The following is a 16,723-nucleotide window of genomic DNA, read 5'->3' as shown; positions in this document are numbered from 1 at the left end:
ATAACAAGTATTATATTTTTAATTAAATATATTAGTAAAAATATAATACTTGTACGACTTGTTTGGTTAAGATGAAAATTTTTTCCTAAAATAATTTTTTTTTTTTTTCAAATTTTACATTTTCCGGATGATAAAGAATAGATTCTTTAAATTTCAAATAAAATGAATTCATTAGTCTTTTTTAGTATTTTATTTTCAATTTTTTTTGTGAGAAAAAGACCCCATAAAATTATTATATTATTCTCACATATCTTTACTATGTTGGGATATATTTGAATCTTTATATTAATTATTCTCAACAACTTATTTCTCATCAATCAAACAATATAATCAATATTTTAAGTAATTTCCATGGACAAAACAGGATGTTAATAATATAGGTAATACTTTATATATATATATATATATATATATATATATATATATATATATATATATATATATATATATATATATATATATGATGGTTTTAGGGTTTTCGGGTCCAAGGAGGTCCAACACAACCTTCGGCTGGTGGGTGCACCTTTCGATAAAGTGTATGTCTATTTCGGAGATTATGCTAGTACTCGGAACTCTTTTTGGTATTCTCCCCTCCTTGGGTGTCTAATTGTCCCCCTTTTACAAGAATGGAGGAGCCTTTATATAGTGGCTCCCCCTCTTCCGACTTGAAGGCCTTTGATGGCCGACTTCATGGCTAATTAAGATACGGAGCCGTTGGATGCCATTACTCGGTCGACCAACGACTCTCTCAAACTTGTAACGGCCTGACCGTGTCCGGCTTTCAATGTCTCAACGGCTCCCTTTTTAAACGAGCCTCTTCAATGCTCTCAACGGCTCCTTGAGCCGAGTCCTTTCCTGGGCTTGGGCCTCGGTCGACTCCTTGTCTCGGCCTAAGCTCCTACCGGACTCCTCTTGGCAGCTCGAAATTGGGCCCCATGCTTGGGCCTGGGCCGACTCCCGGACTCGGCCCAATTGTTCTTCGGGCTCCTCTCGACGCTGGCCCACTTCTCCTATCTATTTCCTTTGGGCCCCCATACCTTGGGCCGGGGTCCTCACCCCATCAACTAGTCCCTCACTTTTCCACACCCGGTCCGCTAGCCTAGGTTTGGAAAAGTAGCAACTGTTCATCCCTCTCAATCATCGTATCTTCGTCGTAAATATCTTTTGGTAACGTCCGGATCCTCAGCCATCTCCTCCGGATTTCGCGGGGCCGTTTGGATTATTCCGTCTAAACTTGGTCCCTATAAATGGCGTCCTTCCTTTTCTTTCACCTTCTCAAGTCTATCATGGGTCGTTCTCCTCTGAAAGGAAAACGGATTGACTTCGGGTCTCCTTGGCGTCCGCTGCCCTCCAAGCGGACTCGGCCTGAACGAGAACACGGGAAGAAGACTCCTCGCCCAGCCCCTCAGAGGTCTCCTGCCGGCGCTATGTCCTCAGCTTCTCAGCCGCCGACTCCTTCTCGACGCGAGGTCGCTCCGCCATCACGCCATCCGCCTACTCCCACGACTGCCCGAGTGACTTCTCAAGATGGGTCCTTTGTTGAGGTGGCGATTCCCCATCGTGGTGCTTCCAGACATGCTGGACCTGATGTGCAGGGAACCCATTGACGTGGAGACGGAATCTGGGGTGGAGATGGAGCCGGTGGTGGAAGATCCCGAACCAATGGTGGAAGAGAAGTGGGAGGCTCCTCCCCTCTTCGGCGTGGCCATGTCGCCGAGCGCTCTGGAGAGGCCTTTGCAAATGATCGATGACGGGAAGCCCGCCGTGTACCTGGACGAAATGCCTGAGCCTGAGCCGAGTCCTCTGCCTTTCCGCTCTCAGTACCTCCTGGAAGGCCCTCTGACCGCTAGCCCGTCGACAGAGAAAAAAGCCAAGCCTTGACTCGTTTTTTCTCTTGTAATCTGCATCGGCCGAGTGTTGGGCCTTGTAATCTTCGTACTAATTAAATAAATTGTGTGTTTTTCTGTCCGACCCCGCATCTCCTTAGTATTTTGTCGTCCGACCTCTGGCCTATGGGACTGATTCCTAGCCCTGCTATGGCGAGACCCTCCTGGTGAGGGAGTCGCCAAGTCTGATTGCCGACCTGGTTACGGGAGTCTTTTCGTGAACTCGGCTGATATCATTCGATGAGCCGGGTTCTACCGGGTCATTCTAGAAGCTCCCAGCTCGTATCATATGGGCCCAGAGGCCATGGCCCACTACGGGCTTCCGGCTTAGCAGGCCGGGTCACTTAACGTTCGACCCTAGCCTAGGACAGACGCGCCGTCTGTGGGCTAACCCTAGGCCTGAACCGTCGCCCCGCCTTTTGAGGCATTTAATGCGGCGTCCCTTCACGTCTCGTCACCTCCTCTTCCTCCAACGAGAAGGTGGCACGTGGCCGTCCTTTGAAATTCATCCCCTTTAAATAGCCATTTCGCCTCTCCTTCCCTTTTCTTCTCCAGTCTTTCTTCTCAGCTTCAACTTTGAGCTTCTCCGGCCACTCAATATTTCCTCCGATCTCTCTCCTGACTTAGGTAATGTATTCTTCCTCACATTCTTCTTCTTCTCGTCGTTACTCGGTCGATAACCTTGAGACGACCTCTCCCTCTTCGTCTTCTCCTTCTTCGTCTTCTTCTTCTCCTCCCCGTCGTATGGAACTTCCGGCGGACGTTCCATCGACATCTTCTCTTCCATCGACCCCCTCTTCTTCGGGGGCGGTTACTCCGCTGAGCCCCGCTCCTCTAACGACGATGGCGGCTCTTCCGGGTGGCGTCGGACGGCCGCGGGGCAAGTTCGATTCCATCGTCCGCCCTTCCGGGTCACCATCCGTTGTCAATGCGGTGGACCTGGAAATGGCCCGATACCTTCTTGGGCCTTCTGCCGTAGTCCTCGCCCCGGAGGGCCGGTAAATTTACGACCCCCCCGAGGGTTATGTCTGTATTCATTTACACTCGGTTACTTTTGGCTTCCGGGTTCCCTCGTGTCCTTTTCTTTCCCTTTTTTACCGCCACTACAACTTAGTTCCGGGCCAACTAGTGCCCAATTCTCACCGACTCCTCACTTGCTTCGTCAACCTCTGCCATTGGTGGTTGTGCGAGCCTGACCTAGACCTGTTCCGGTATCTTTTTACCGTGAACAAGGTCGGCTCGCACTCGCCGGGCTTCGTTCAAGTCGCCGCTCGCCCGGGCGGCAGCTTTTCGAGGGGCTGTCCGATTCCATTAAGGATTGGAAGCTCCCCTATTTCTTCGTCCGCCCTGCTTTTTCTTCCTTCACTTTTCCGACCTTGTGGCCGGCCGCTCTATTCAAGCCTTGCTCTCGACGTGCCGTTCCTTATGATGACGCGGTCCTGGGCGGCGAGTTCTTGAAGGGCTTTGGGCCGTACTCTGTCAAGTACTGGTCCCGAGTCCGGGCCATGGCTAAGCGTGGTTTGCTACCGGATGGTGCGACCACCGTAGGTAGTCTTCGTTACCCCTCGTTCCTCTTCTTTTCTTATCTTGCCACATTCCGACTCGGAATACTTCATGGTTTTTCTCCCTTTTCCGCAGGTCCGTACGATTCCGACTCCTCCAGCTCCGACGAAGCGGTTGAGCTGACTCCTGAGATGGCGGATAGAGCCGAAAAGATGAGGCGTCGGCTGACCAAGCGCATTTCCGGCACTGCTGCTGCCTCTTCATCCCAACCGTCTCCTGCTCCCAGGCCGACTCCTCCACCACCTCGAAATGTGGTGGATTTGACTCCGTCGCCAGTGGTGTCGCCCACTCGACAGCCGCCTCCTCCTCAAACAGAGAGCCCCAGCTCTAAGCGCCCGGCCGGTCAAACTGATGAGCCGGCTCCAAAAAGAATCCGGCTGTGCCATGAGGTAGAGGAGGACGCCCAAATCTGGATGGGCGCCTCCTCCGTCCGTAAGTGGTGTGCTAACGTCCTCCTGCCTAAGGACGTGGAAGCGACTCATGCTCTGGGGGACGCGTACATAATCGAGGCCTCGCTGCGCCAGTCGTACCGCGTAAGTGTTTCCCATCCAATTCCTCTCATGCGTTCTTTCCTTTCACTATCTGACTCGTGGTCCTTTCACAGAACCTCACCTTCCAAATGGAGATGAGTAAGCGGCTGCAGAACTACAGGGCCGAAATGCGGTCCATGGCCCTCAAGCTGCGTCAGACGGAGGAGGCCTTTTTGGAAGAGCAGGCGAAGCACCTCAAGGCGGTGGAGGTGCACAATTCCGAGATGCTGAGGGTCACCCGTCAGTGCTGCGACCTCTGTCGAAGAATACAAGAAGTCGGCTGCCTTCGAGGCGGAGGTGAAGGCGGCGATAGAGGCTCGCCAGAAGGAAATTGCTAAGGAGTAGCTGTCGACGCCGGATGGTGACGAGTTCCTCCTGGACCTGGGCGAGCGCGACTATCGCCTCGGCTTTCGCGAGGCGCAGACAGAAATCCATTATGCCCTGCTGGTCCGAGACTCCTCTTTCACTCCCGAGGGCTGGGGCCTCAAGCCCGTGATAGATGCTCTTCCGGGGACTGAAGGATAGTCGGCTACTGTGAACTCGGCGGCTCTTCCGGCGGCCTCTGATCCAACGACTCTTCCCTCAGCAACACCTCCCGAGTCCTCTCTTCAGGCCGAGGACCCTTCTTCTGTTCCCCTGGCTGGACCAACGGCAGGGGCTCAAGTCGAAGGGATTGACGTCGACACCCCCTCCCCAGTAGTTTAGGGCTATCCGGTTTGGGATAGTCCCTTTTGTAAAGGCTGGCCTCCTTTTCGGGCCTTTTTTAATAGAATTACCATTTTCTCTTCTCTTTCGTATTATCTTGAGCTTGGGGCTCTCTCTTCAACCCTGTTTCCTTAATTGCTCGCCGAGTCCCTCAGTCGAGGCGACTCCTCTTGGCTTTTTCACGGAAACGATTAAGGGCCCTTGTTTCCTAACTCTCTCTCGCCGAGTCCATCAGTCGAGGCGACTCCTTAGGCTTTTACTTTCTTAGAAACATTTTAGGGTCAGTGCCCCATTGTTTCTTTATATACTCGCCGAGTCCCTCAGACGAGGCGACTCCTCTTGGCTTTTTCACGGAAACGACTAAGGGTCTGGGCCCTTGTTTCCTAACTCTCTCTCGCCGAGTCCCTCAGTCGAGGCGACTCCTCTTGGCTTTTTCACGGAAACGACTAAGGGCCTGGGCCCTTGTTTCCTAACTCTCTCTCGCCGAGTCCCTCAGTCGAGGCGACTCCTTAGGCTTTTACTTTCTTAGAAACGTTTTAGGGTCAGTGCCCCATTGTTTCTTTATATACTCGCCGAGTCCTTCAGTCGAGGCGACTCCTCTTGGCTTTTTCACGGAAACGACTAAGGGTCTGGGCCCTTGTTTCCTAACTCTCTCTCGCCGAGTCCCTCAGTCGAGGCGACTCCTTAGGCTTTTACTTTCTTAGAAACGTTTTAGGGTCAGTGCCCCATTGTTTCTTTATATACTCGCCGAGTCCCTCAGTCGAGGCGACTCCTCTTGGCTTTTTCACGGAAACGACTAAGGGTCTGGGCCCTTGTTTCCTAACTCTCTCTCGCCGAGTCCCTCAGTCGAGGCGACTCCTTAGGCTTTTACTTTCTTAGAAACGTTTCAGGATCAGTGCCCCATTGTTTCTTTATATACTCGCCGAGTCCCTCAGTCGAGGCGACTCCTCTTGGCTTTTTCACGGAAACGACTAAGGGTCTGGGCCCTTGTTTCCTAACTCTTTCTCGCCGAGTCCCTGGAGTGGTCAACCGTAACTCGTACTTTTATTCAAGTATTTCAGGACCCGCGGGCCCATACATGCTTTGTCCCTTTCTATTGATAAAACTTCTTCAGGTGGATGACGTTCCAAATTCGATCCACGGGCTTGCCCTCCATGGTTTCCAGTTTGTAGGTCCCCGCTTGGACAACCGCGGCGATATGGTATGGTCCCTCCCACTTGATCGCAAGCTTACCCCCTTCTGTGGGTTGACTGGCCTGTCGATCCCGTAGCACGAGGTCGCCGACCTGGAAGGCTCGCGGACGAATCCGCCGATCGCGATATCTTTTCACCGCCTGTTGGTATTCAGCCATTCGCGCACTCGCGGCTTCCCTCCTTTCTTCTAAGAAATTTTTCTCAATTCGAAGGCTTTCTTCGTTCTCCGTGTTTGAATAGATACGGACCCGGTGGGTGGGCTCGACCACCTCAATTGGAACCTTGGCCTCAAAGCCATACGCAAGGGAGAACGGACTCTCTCCCGTTGCTCGTCGTTGGGTGGTGCGATAAACCCATAGGACTCGGTCAAGCTCATCCGCCCAATTCCCTCGAATGTCTTCCAATTTCTTCCGAATTCCATCCACTAGCGTTCGGTTCACATTCTCGACTTGTCCATTGGCTTGTGGATATGCTACCGACACCTTAGTGTGGCGAATTTCATGTCGGCGGCAGAAGTCGGTGAATGCCTGGCAATCGAACTGTCGTCCGTTGTCGCTAACAATGTGCTTGGGCAGGTCGAAGCGGCAAATTACCCTTTTCCATAAAAAACGTCGGCATTGGTACTCGGTGATGGTGGCCAGCGGTTCCGCCTCAACCCACTTGGTGAAGTAGTCGATAGCTACGACACAAAACTTCAAACCTCCGGGGGCGACTGGCAATGGGCCCAGCAAATCAATCCCCCACTTGGCAAATGGGATAGCGGTGGTGACCGGAGTGTAAAAAGTAGCTGACCGAGTATCTTTCTTGGCGAATGCCTGGCAAACGCCGCACTTGGATATCCATTCAATGCAGTCTCGCATCATGGTGGGCCAGTAATATCCTTGGACGACTAACTTCCGAGCGAGTGTGTGGGCACCCTGGTGCGCGGCACAGATGCCTCTATGGGCTTCGTCCATTATTTTCTCGGCCTCGGGCCTGAGCAAACATCTTAACAAAGGTCCCCCGAACGATCGTTTGTATAACTGTCCCTCAACGATCTGGAAATAGGGGGCCTTTCGTCGAACCCTCGCGGCGACTCCCAGGTCTTCCGGTAACTCGCCTTTTTCTATGAATCGCCGGATGTCCTCTATCTAGAACATCTCGGGATTTTTCTCTCGGTCTCATTCCTCGCCAGTCACTTGCTGGACCCTTAGCGGCGCTTCTTCAATGCTTGGTCGGTTTAGCTCCTCTTTCTGACAGATTTTTACCAGGTGGTCCGGTACTCCTTCCCAGGCAATCTTGGACAATATGTCAGCTTCTATGTTATCCGTGCGAGATATATACTCTATTTCATAGGCTCTGAATTCTTTCAGAATCTCAACCGCGCGTTCTCTATATAGAGTCATCCGGGCATTCTTTGCCTCGCATGTGCCTGAGATCTGCCCGACTACTAACTTAGAGTCAGTCTTGATTCGTAACCTCTCGACCCCTAAGGCCCTGGCGAGTCGGAGGCTGTTTAACACAGCTTCGTACTCGGCCTCGTTGTTGGAGGCTTGGAACAGATAGCTCAGGGCATAATACAGTCGGAACCCTTCGGGGGTGATGAGCACAACACCTCCTCCGCAGTGCTGTCGACTCGAGGCTCCGTCCGCATGCATTTCCCACCATTCGCCTAAGCAGCTCTCCACGGCGCGTTCCTTTTCTTCCTCACTCGCGGTGCATTCGACCAAGAAATCGGCCAAGGCCTGACCCTTCACGGAAGGCCGGGGCTGGTATTCAATCCCATATTGGGTTAGTTCTACGGCCCATTTTACCAGGCGGCCGGACGACGATGGGTTTCGCAAAACACTTCCGAGAGGTTGGTCTGTCAGTACTCGGACAGTTTGAGCTTGGAAGTAGGGCGCCAACTTGCGCACGGTAATCACCAATGCGTATATAATTTTTTCCAAGGCGGTATACCTTGACTCGGCAGCCTTCAAAGACCGGCTTACGTAGTAGACCGGGTGCTGGACTCGCTCTTCCTCTCGGACCAATACCGAACTCACCGCCTTGCGAGAGGCGGCTAAGTACAGAAACAAGGGCTCGCCCTCCTGGGGGGTAGACAATACCGGGGGTGTCGAGAGGTATTGTTTCAATTCTTCAAACGACCGCTGGCATTCTGGGGTCCAAGCGAATCCTTCTTTCTTCTTCATGGCTTTGAAGAAGGGCACGGTCTTATCTGCCGCCTTGCTTAGGAAGCGGCTGAGGGCGGCCAATCGGCCGGTCAGCCGTTGCAGGTCTTTTATAGTGCTGGGAGGCTGCATGTCGACGATGGCCTGTACTTTCTCAGGGTTAGGCTCGATACCTCGCTTGGTGACCATGTAACCCAGGAACTTTCCACCCTGCACGGCGAACGCACATTTCTTGGGGTTCAGCCGGAGGTTGTACCTTAACATTACCTTGAAGTAGTCGGCCAAGTCCTCTGCGTGTTTGCTCTCCTCTCGGCTCTTGACGAGCATGTCGTCGACGTACGCGGCCATCGATTTTCCCAGCAGGTGTTGAAACAATCGGGCCACCATTCGGGTATACGTGGCTCCGGCGTTCTTGAGCCCAAACGGCATGACTCGATAACAATAAACTCCGTTCGGTGTCAGAAACGCGGTCTTTTCTTCGTCCGCCGAGTGCATGAATATCTGATGATACCCCCTAAAGGCGTCCATAAAGCTCAACAGCGCCGACCCCGCCGTCTCGTCGACCAGTTGATCGATCCGCGGTAAGGGAAACGGATCTTTTGGGCAGGCCTTATTAAGGTCGGTATAGTCTACGCACATCCGCCACGCCGGGGGCTTGGGTACAAGGACCACATTCGCCAACCACTCTGGGTACTTAACTTCGCGGACGTGTCCGGCCGCGAGTAGCGTGCTCACTTCCTTCTTCACAAATTCTCTTCGGTCGTTGGCCAGGTATCGCTTCTTCTGCACAACCGGTCGATGCCCGGGATCCACAGCGAGTCTGTGCGATATGATCGATCGGTCGACGCCTGGCATGTCCTCCGGGCACCAGGCAAAGACCATCCTGTGTTCCCGGAGCACCTTTATAATTTCTTCCTTTACTTCCTCGGGGAGGCCGACTCCAATTCGGACTCGTCGATCCGGCTGCGTGGAGTCGATCTCGACTTCTTCCAACTTGACGGCAGGCTCCGAACGTGGTATTATTGTCCTTTTCGGGGGCCTCTCGGTGATCTCATGGACCTGTATCTCGCGCTTGCCCATCCCCTTACATGCCTGTAGGTAGCAATCGCGAGCGACCTTACGGTCACAGCGCACCGTGCCTATTCCGTTTGGCGTGCGGAATTTTAAGCAAAGATGCTCAATTGAAATCAACGCTCCCAAATCCTCGAGACCCGGTCGGCCGAGTATAGCGTTATGCGAACAGGCTAGATTCACCACAATGAACTTCATGTTGAGTCTCTGTACGTCTGGGTAATTGCCGATCTCAACTGGAAGTGTGATCGATCCTTCCGCCTCCACCGAGTCCCCTGTGAAACCGGCGAGGGGAGTTTTGACAGGACTCAGCTGTTCCCGAGTCATTCCCATTTTGATGAAGGTTTCGAGGTACAACACATTGACGCTGCTCCCGGTGTCCACCAAGATTCGTCGAACGACAACGCCATTGATGTCCATAGCTATAACCAAGGCATCTCGATGCGGTGTTTCACCGGCTGGTAAATCTCGGTCGGTAAACACAATGGGCTCTCGGCACGCCTTTTTAGGATTCTCCTCGCGCCCGTACACCGTTCCGACGTATAACTGGCGGGCCCAGGCTTTTCTGGTGTTCGTTGAGTCACCACCTTCCGGCCCGCCGACTATCATGTTGATAACCGGCTTCTGACGCCACTGAGCCTCCTCCTCCTCAGGAGTCGGCTGCTTGCCTCGACTATTCTCGGCAACGGCGGCGGGATCCTCATCCCCTCGATGGACCGATTTCCGCCTCCACTGATTAGGAGGCGGGGTTCCTTGCTGAATGATACCCTCCATGATTTTCTTCAGGTAGAAGCATTCCTCCGTGCTGTGAGTATAAGATTTATGATAACGACAATACTTAGAGGTCTTACCCATTTCTTCGTTCGTCGGGCGATCGTCGGTCGGCGGAGGCAGAGGCGGGGCGACCGTTTGTATCTCATGGACCGGACGTTCGGGAATCGGCCGATAAGTGTGGACGACGGGTCTGTCGTACGGCCGTCTGACCTCGGGTCGCCGAGTCACGTCCGTGCGCCTTTCTTTGGTTTCCGCTCGCGTCCTCTTCCCGCTGGCGGATCCGCCGACTTCGCGCTGTCGCTTGTACTTCATAGCCTGCTCTGTGTTGGCCCTCTTGTTGGCCATATGAATGGCCTCTGCGTAGGTGGCCGGACGATTGTCCCTCAGGTCTCGGTACAGCTGGCCGGACCGCAGCGATTCGATGAAGAAGGTGAGCGCCGTCTGGTCCTCGACCTCTTCTATGGACTGGATTTCTTTCTGCCAGCGGGCCAGATAGGTTTTCAAGGACTCGCCTTCGTCTTGACGAATGTCACCCAAGTGTGTTAGGTCCTTTTGTGGCTTGATATTAGCGGCGTAATGGCTCATGAAGCGGTCTGCCAGCTCTTCAAAGTTGTGAATCGATCCCGAGGGCTGTGCCACTAGCCACCATTGTGCTGACCCTTTCAACGTGGGCAAGAAGGCGCGGCACATGACCGGATCTCGTACCCCCAAAACCTGCATCTTAGCCTGGTAGCTCAGCAAATGTTCCCGGGGATCGCCGGTTCCATCGAACGTGGCCTGCTCCGGGAACTTGAAATCACCCGGTATTTTAAAAGCCATAACCTCATCCGAGAAGGGTAAGGCGGTCAGTAACGAACGTCCTGGGGACTTGGTTTTCCCCTCCATCTGTTCTTTCAGATTTCGCACTTCTTGCACTAAGTTCGCCACTTCGATCCTCTCCCGGGTGCGATTCCCTGTGGATTCCGTGCTCTCGCCGATTTCGGACTTAGCCGGTTGGTCGGGGTCGCGTGGAGGCTGCCCCACGCGACGAGTCTCAGTCCTGGCTCTTTTGGTACGGTTCTTCTCTCGTGCAGTTTGTCGATGGCGAGCGGCTAACGGGGCATGACTGAGTTCCATCCGACCCAATCGTTCTCTTGCCGACCGACGCCCAACGCCGGGACCCAGCCGAGAATGAACGGACTGTACCGGTTGGCTTTCGGCCCGTCGGCTCTGTTGCCGGTTGTCGGGCCTATGAAGCGGCTGTAACTCGCGTTGCGGCTGGCGAGTGATGGACTGTTCTCTCACTCCTAGGCTTGCTTCGGCACAGGCGCGTCCGATTGCACGCAGCTGCTCTGGGGTGAGCAGCACTTGGGGCAATTGTTGGTTTATCGGTGGTGTCGGCGGCGGCGTTGTCTCGTTTTCCCGGCTCCGGGCGTTTCTCCGATTCAGCTGGCTTCTCAGGTCTGCTTCCCGTCCATTGTCATGACGACTCGATTGTTCTTCACTTCCTGCCATGTCTGGCACTTTTCTAATTCGACTGGGATTCTAATCGTTGTTCCTCGGACTCGCCTCACTCAAGAGGACACGTGACTCTTAGTTTCGATCCCCACAGACAACGCCAGTGATGGTTTTAGGGTTTTCGGGCCCAAGGAGGTCCAACACAACCTTCGGCTGGTGGGTGCACCTTTCGATAAAGTGTATGTCTATTTCGGAGATTATGCTAGTACTCGGAACTCTTTTTGGTATTCTCCCCTCCTTGGGTGTCTAATTGTCCCCCTTTTACAAGAATGGAGGAGCCTTTATATAGTGGCTCCCCCTCTTCCGACTTGAAGGCCTTTGATGGCCGACTTCATGGCTAATTAAGATACGGAGCCATTGGATGCCATTACTCGGTCGACCAACGGCTCTCTCAAGCTTGTAACGGCCTGACCGTGTCCGGCTTTCAATGTCTCAACGGCTCCCTTTTTAAACGAGCCTCTTCAATGCTCTCAACGGCTCCTTGAGCCGAGTCCTTTCCTGGGCTTGGGCCTCGGTCGACTCCTTGTCTCGGCCTAAGCTCCTACCGGACTCCTCTTGGCAGCTCGGAACTGGGCCCCATGCTTGGGCTTGGGCCTACTCCCGGACTCGGCCCAATTGTTCTTCGGGCTCCTCTCGACGCTGGCCCACTTCTCCTATCTATTTCCTTTGGGCCCCCATACCTTGGGCCGGGGTCCTCACCCCATCAATATATATATATATATATATATATATATATATATATATATATATATATATATATATATATATATATATATATATGCTTAGCCTCTGGTGCGAAGAAAGCCCCAGGTGCGAAAGTGAGGAGAAAATTGAGCCTTTGGTCTATCAAGATCAACGGCTCTAAAACAAAAAACAAAAAAATAAAAAATAAAAATAACGCTTCTAATATACACAATACAATCTTCTCTAGTAAACCATCTCTGATCTACTGTGTTTGCATTCTGTCCAAATCATGAATGGCACAAAATTGTCTCCTAGAAGGCACTGGAAAGCACAACAATATGCTTTGGAAGCTCAACAATGTGCTCTAGAAGGTTCAACAATGTGCATTCCAATGCAAAAAATATGCACTTCGAAGACACAACAATGTGTTTTGGAAGGCTCAACAATGTGCATGTGACACCCCGTACTAATTATTCTATAATTAGTACCTGTAATCATTTTGACAAGGGATTTGTTCTTCAATCAAGCTCAATTTCTTTGATATAAATAAATCGCTAGTCTATATAAATATATTAAAGCCCAATTCCTAATTCTTATCCTATTATTATTATTTAGTCTTGTAGCCCAATCTATCTATCTATATAATATAAACCTTGACTTATTATACATATTAAGTTGGCCCATGTGTTATTTAATATGACTCATTTACCTACTCTTCTAACCTAATAGATACAAGTTATATATCTAATATACTTATCCTATCTACACTCATAAAATATCTAGACCTTGTCTTCTTCACCACTCCACCCTCACTCTCATTCATGCTATTTCCTTCCCCTTCACTAGAGAAATTTGGCATCCATCTTATGTAAGAGAAAACTCCATCAAGATTCCTCCTTTATTCATCTTCTCAACATGACTAAGTAAGATCATATTCTATTTGGCATTTTCTCTTAATATTTCAACGTCTTTAATGCATGTTCTTATTCTTCCTACTTTGGGATTTTGGGATTCTTAGAGGTTCAAGATGGAGATAAGTTGCTAGATTAATGCTTGGTGTTTGAGGATTGGTTTGCTAAGCTTAAAAGCTAAATTCCATGTCCATCAAAACATATTTCCAATTTATATAAATGTTCTTGAATCCATTGAGCTTGTCTTGTTGACATTCTTGAGCTATTTCTTGATTTGGGAGTATTCTTGTGTTGTCTTGGTATCATATCTCTTGTTTTTGAATTCCTTATTGATATTGATAGTTTTCTAGCCTTGTTTTTGAGTATTCTTGATGGATTTTGGCTATAGTTTGGTCTTTAATTCACTGCTGAGTTGTTGATGGAACCTATTGTTGCATTTAGATTGTTGTTCTGCCGAGCTTCTGTTTTTTGTTCAAGTTTGGCCTTGCGGGTGTGCTTCGCGGGAGGTTAACCCCTGCGAGACAACCCCGCAAGAAGGGGGCGGGTGGATGGTGCCCACCAATCACCCCCGTGAGTTTCACGGGGGGGGGGGGGGGGGGGGGACGGGCACCATGTACCCGCTATTCCTACCCGTGAAGTATTGTGTAGTCTCTTTAGTGCATTGTTGGTCAGTCGTCGGTGCATTTTTGGTCAGCCTTCGGTGCATTGTTCAGTTATTCTGGTACATTGTGTATTCCCTTGACCTCAATTTTTTATTAATCTAGCATGAATCCTAGTGCTTTGATATCCATTTGGCTTGTGCGTTACATGTGGTTATATATATATATATACAGTTCTTTGAATATATCATACTATTGAGATCGACAGAATTGAATATAGACATCTTCCTGGAATACATATTGTATATTTGTTTGGCAGAATTGGAGAGCTTCAGCTCCACTTTGTTCGGGGGAAGAAGCTCAGGCTTTACTTTGGTGGATAAGGTTGGACTGATGTACAGGTTGACTTGGTGTAAAGGTAGGTTGGATATATATATATATATATATATATATATATATATATATATATATATATATATATATATATATATATATATATATATATAGATTTTGGATCAGGTGCACACCCCCTTGGCAGATGAGCTCGTGAGCCTCTTTTCTGACAATTAATTAGTTTAGATGAATGGTCCAGATCATTTGGGAAATTTCACACGTGTAGCAGCTCTTTTGTTAACATTAGGGCTTTTTTTGTAAATTTGCAATAGCTTTTAGTATAGGATGTATTTAGTTTTGCCTGGGAATCTGCGAGAGTATTTCAACCCTTTGTATTCCATGTCTGTTTGTCTCTTCCAGCCATTCTCTTACTCCCCATCAATAGCTGACCTCCATCATCTCTCCCTCTCCATCAAAAATCTCGGCGGGTGAAGTTCATCATGGTGGCGCCTACTGTACGTCGATCGAAGAGGCAACGGCGGGCTAACGGTGGTTCCATCGAAGGTAATCGCAATCCCCATTATTGTTGTTCTAAAGTCAAGTTTGGGGGTGTCTTGCATGTGTATGGTTGTCTTCTCGTTTTTTATCGGCGGTTTGTGCTCCAATGGCGGTCAATTGTGTCGCCGGGGTTTTGTCTGGGTTGTGGGTTCTTTTTGTGGGTGCAGGGCTATGGGGCGGTCGCTGCATGGGCGGCGTCTTGTCGCCAGGGGACTGGGGAGTCGGTCTGGGAGCCGGGGTCTAGGAAACATCTTTCTGGCGGTAGAAACATATCCGGCGAGCATTTTTTTTTTTTTTTGTTATCCTGTTTCCATTTTTTTTTTTTGTTTTTGTTTTTTCCTCTGTATATTTGCTTGGGCTTTGTTTGTAATTGTTTTGGGGGGATAGGTGTAATTGCCTGCGATTGAAATGAAGGAAAATGCATCTTAGGGATATAGTATGTGCGTTCCAGTATAAATTTGTGGGATATAGTATGTGCATATAGCGGATATTGTATTTGCGTTAAGTATGTTCAAACATATTTGTGTAGATTTAGTATCGTGGTTTTGTATTTTTAATTTTTGAGCATATTAAAAATGAATAATATGGGAGGGGTATGGGCGCAATAGTGACTATGCGTGTACATTTCTTGTTAGCCGTAATTTATATTCATTGCCCCCATGTTACCATTTTTTACATGCACATTTTGTGCATTTTTTTTGTTATTAGTATGTCGCTATATGTTTTTTATATGTTTTAATTTGGTTAGGTATAAGTGTTTGTTTGCAGTGTTAACTATCTTGATTTTGTATTTATAAAGTTTGTTTTAGGGTGATGCAGTGTGTTGAAACATCTTTTTTATTTAATTATACAATGGGTGTTATGTGGTTTTTAGTTCTTTTTGTTTTTTAAGTCTGTGCATACGTATACATTGTAGGTATATAGTGTGTGCGTTACAGTGTAGAATGCGCTGGTATGCACATTTTTTATGCTAATTAGTGTGATGTAAACATCTTTTTCATTTAATTATATCATGGGGAATATATAGTATGTGCACCAGAGATAGTATAGGTGCCTAACGCAGTGAAAAATCCTGTTTTTTTTTTTTTTGTCTATTTAAGTCTGTGCAAATGTATGGTATGGTAGGTGCATTTTTGTGCTGATTACAATGTCGAGTATGTTTTTTGTGGGGAGTGTATGTGGTTTGTGCTTGGGATGTAGTTAAATGCAGTGTTATCTATTTTTATGATGGTGTTATTTTCAATTTTTGCAGGTCAAGGTGACCCACACACCCCAGTTGGTGTAACCGATCCGGTTGCAACTTTACAGCCTGACCCCCCCTCGAAGAACACCACCCCCCGCCGACCTCGGCACTACATGAAGATAACGAGGTGGCTCAAGCCCCATCTGACCCGGTGCCGGATAGTGTTCCGGATGAGGATGAGATTAAGAATCTGAATTGGTGCAAATTTGTGATCGATTGTTTGGTTGACAGGCATGCAAAGTGGTCTATGGATACAAAACAGTCATTTACTGTGCATTTACATAATATCTATTGCATGGGTTTAGTAGGTGAAATATGCAGTAGTTTTTTATATTATTTGTGCTTTATTTCTGTTTTTTTTAAGAGTGTACTTTTAAGTTTGTGTGTTTTAAGTGAAATATAAGGGTATTCTTTGCTTTTTTTTTTAGCATGCACCTTGGGCATTTTTTTTTTATGATTGTAGGTATATGGTATGTGCATATATGTATATGTAGTTTGTGCATTAAGGGTTATATTGTTATAACATGCACATGAAGGTTTATTTTTGGGACTGTAGGGTATGGTATGTGCCTGTATATATATAGTGTGTGCTTTTTGAGGTGTTGTTCTTTGCGTTGCATATTTAGTATGTATATTATGTATTTTGTAGCTGTAACATGCACCTAGGGCTTTAATTTTCTGACTGTAGGTTACGGTACGTGCGTATATATATATACTGTGTGCATTAAGGGTTCTATTGGTAAACATCATGTGTTGTGCATTTTGTATGCATTTTACTCTATAATCCGTGCAATACGAGGTATATGCAATAGCATGGGTTTATTAGATGAAATATGCAGTAGATAAGCATTATACAAAAACCAGCATATGCACAGACACGAAGTGTTCATGCACTTAATGGTCCAAACCAAAAAAAAAAAACCACAAAACACGGTCACAGTCTATTTTGTTTATTAGGTAGTACGGCGTACATTTTATCAGCATTCTACGAAAACCAGCATATGCACAGACACGAACCGTTCATGC

The sequence above is a fragment of the Ipomoea nil genome, unplaced genomic scaffold, assembly GCF_001879475.1.
Source record: "Ipomoea nil cultivar Tokyo-kokei standard unplaced genomic scaffold, Asagao_1.1 scaffold2845, whole genome shotgun sequence".
In the NCBI taxonomy this organism is placed as follows: Eukaryota; Viridiplantae; Streptophyta; class Magnoliopsida; order Solanales; family Convolvulaceae; genus Ipomoea; species Ipomoea nil.
This window is presented reverse-complemented; position numbering follows the sequence as displayed.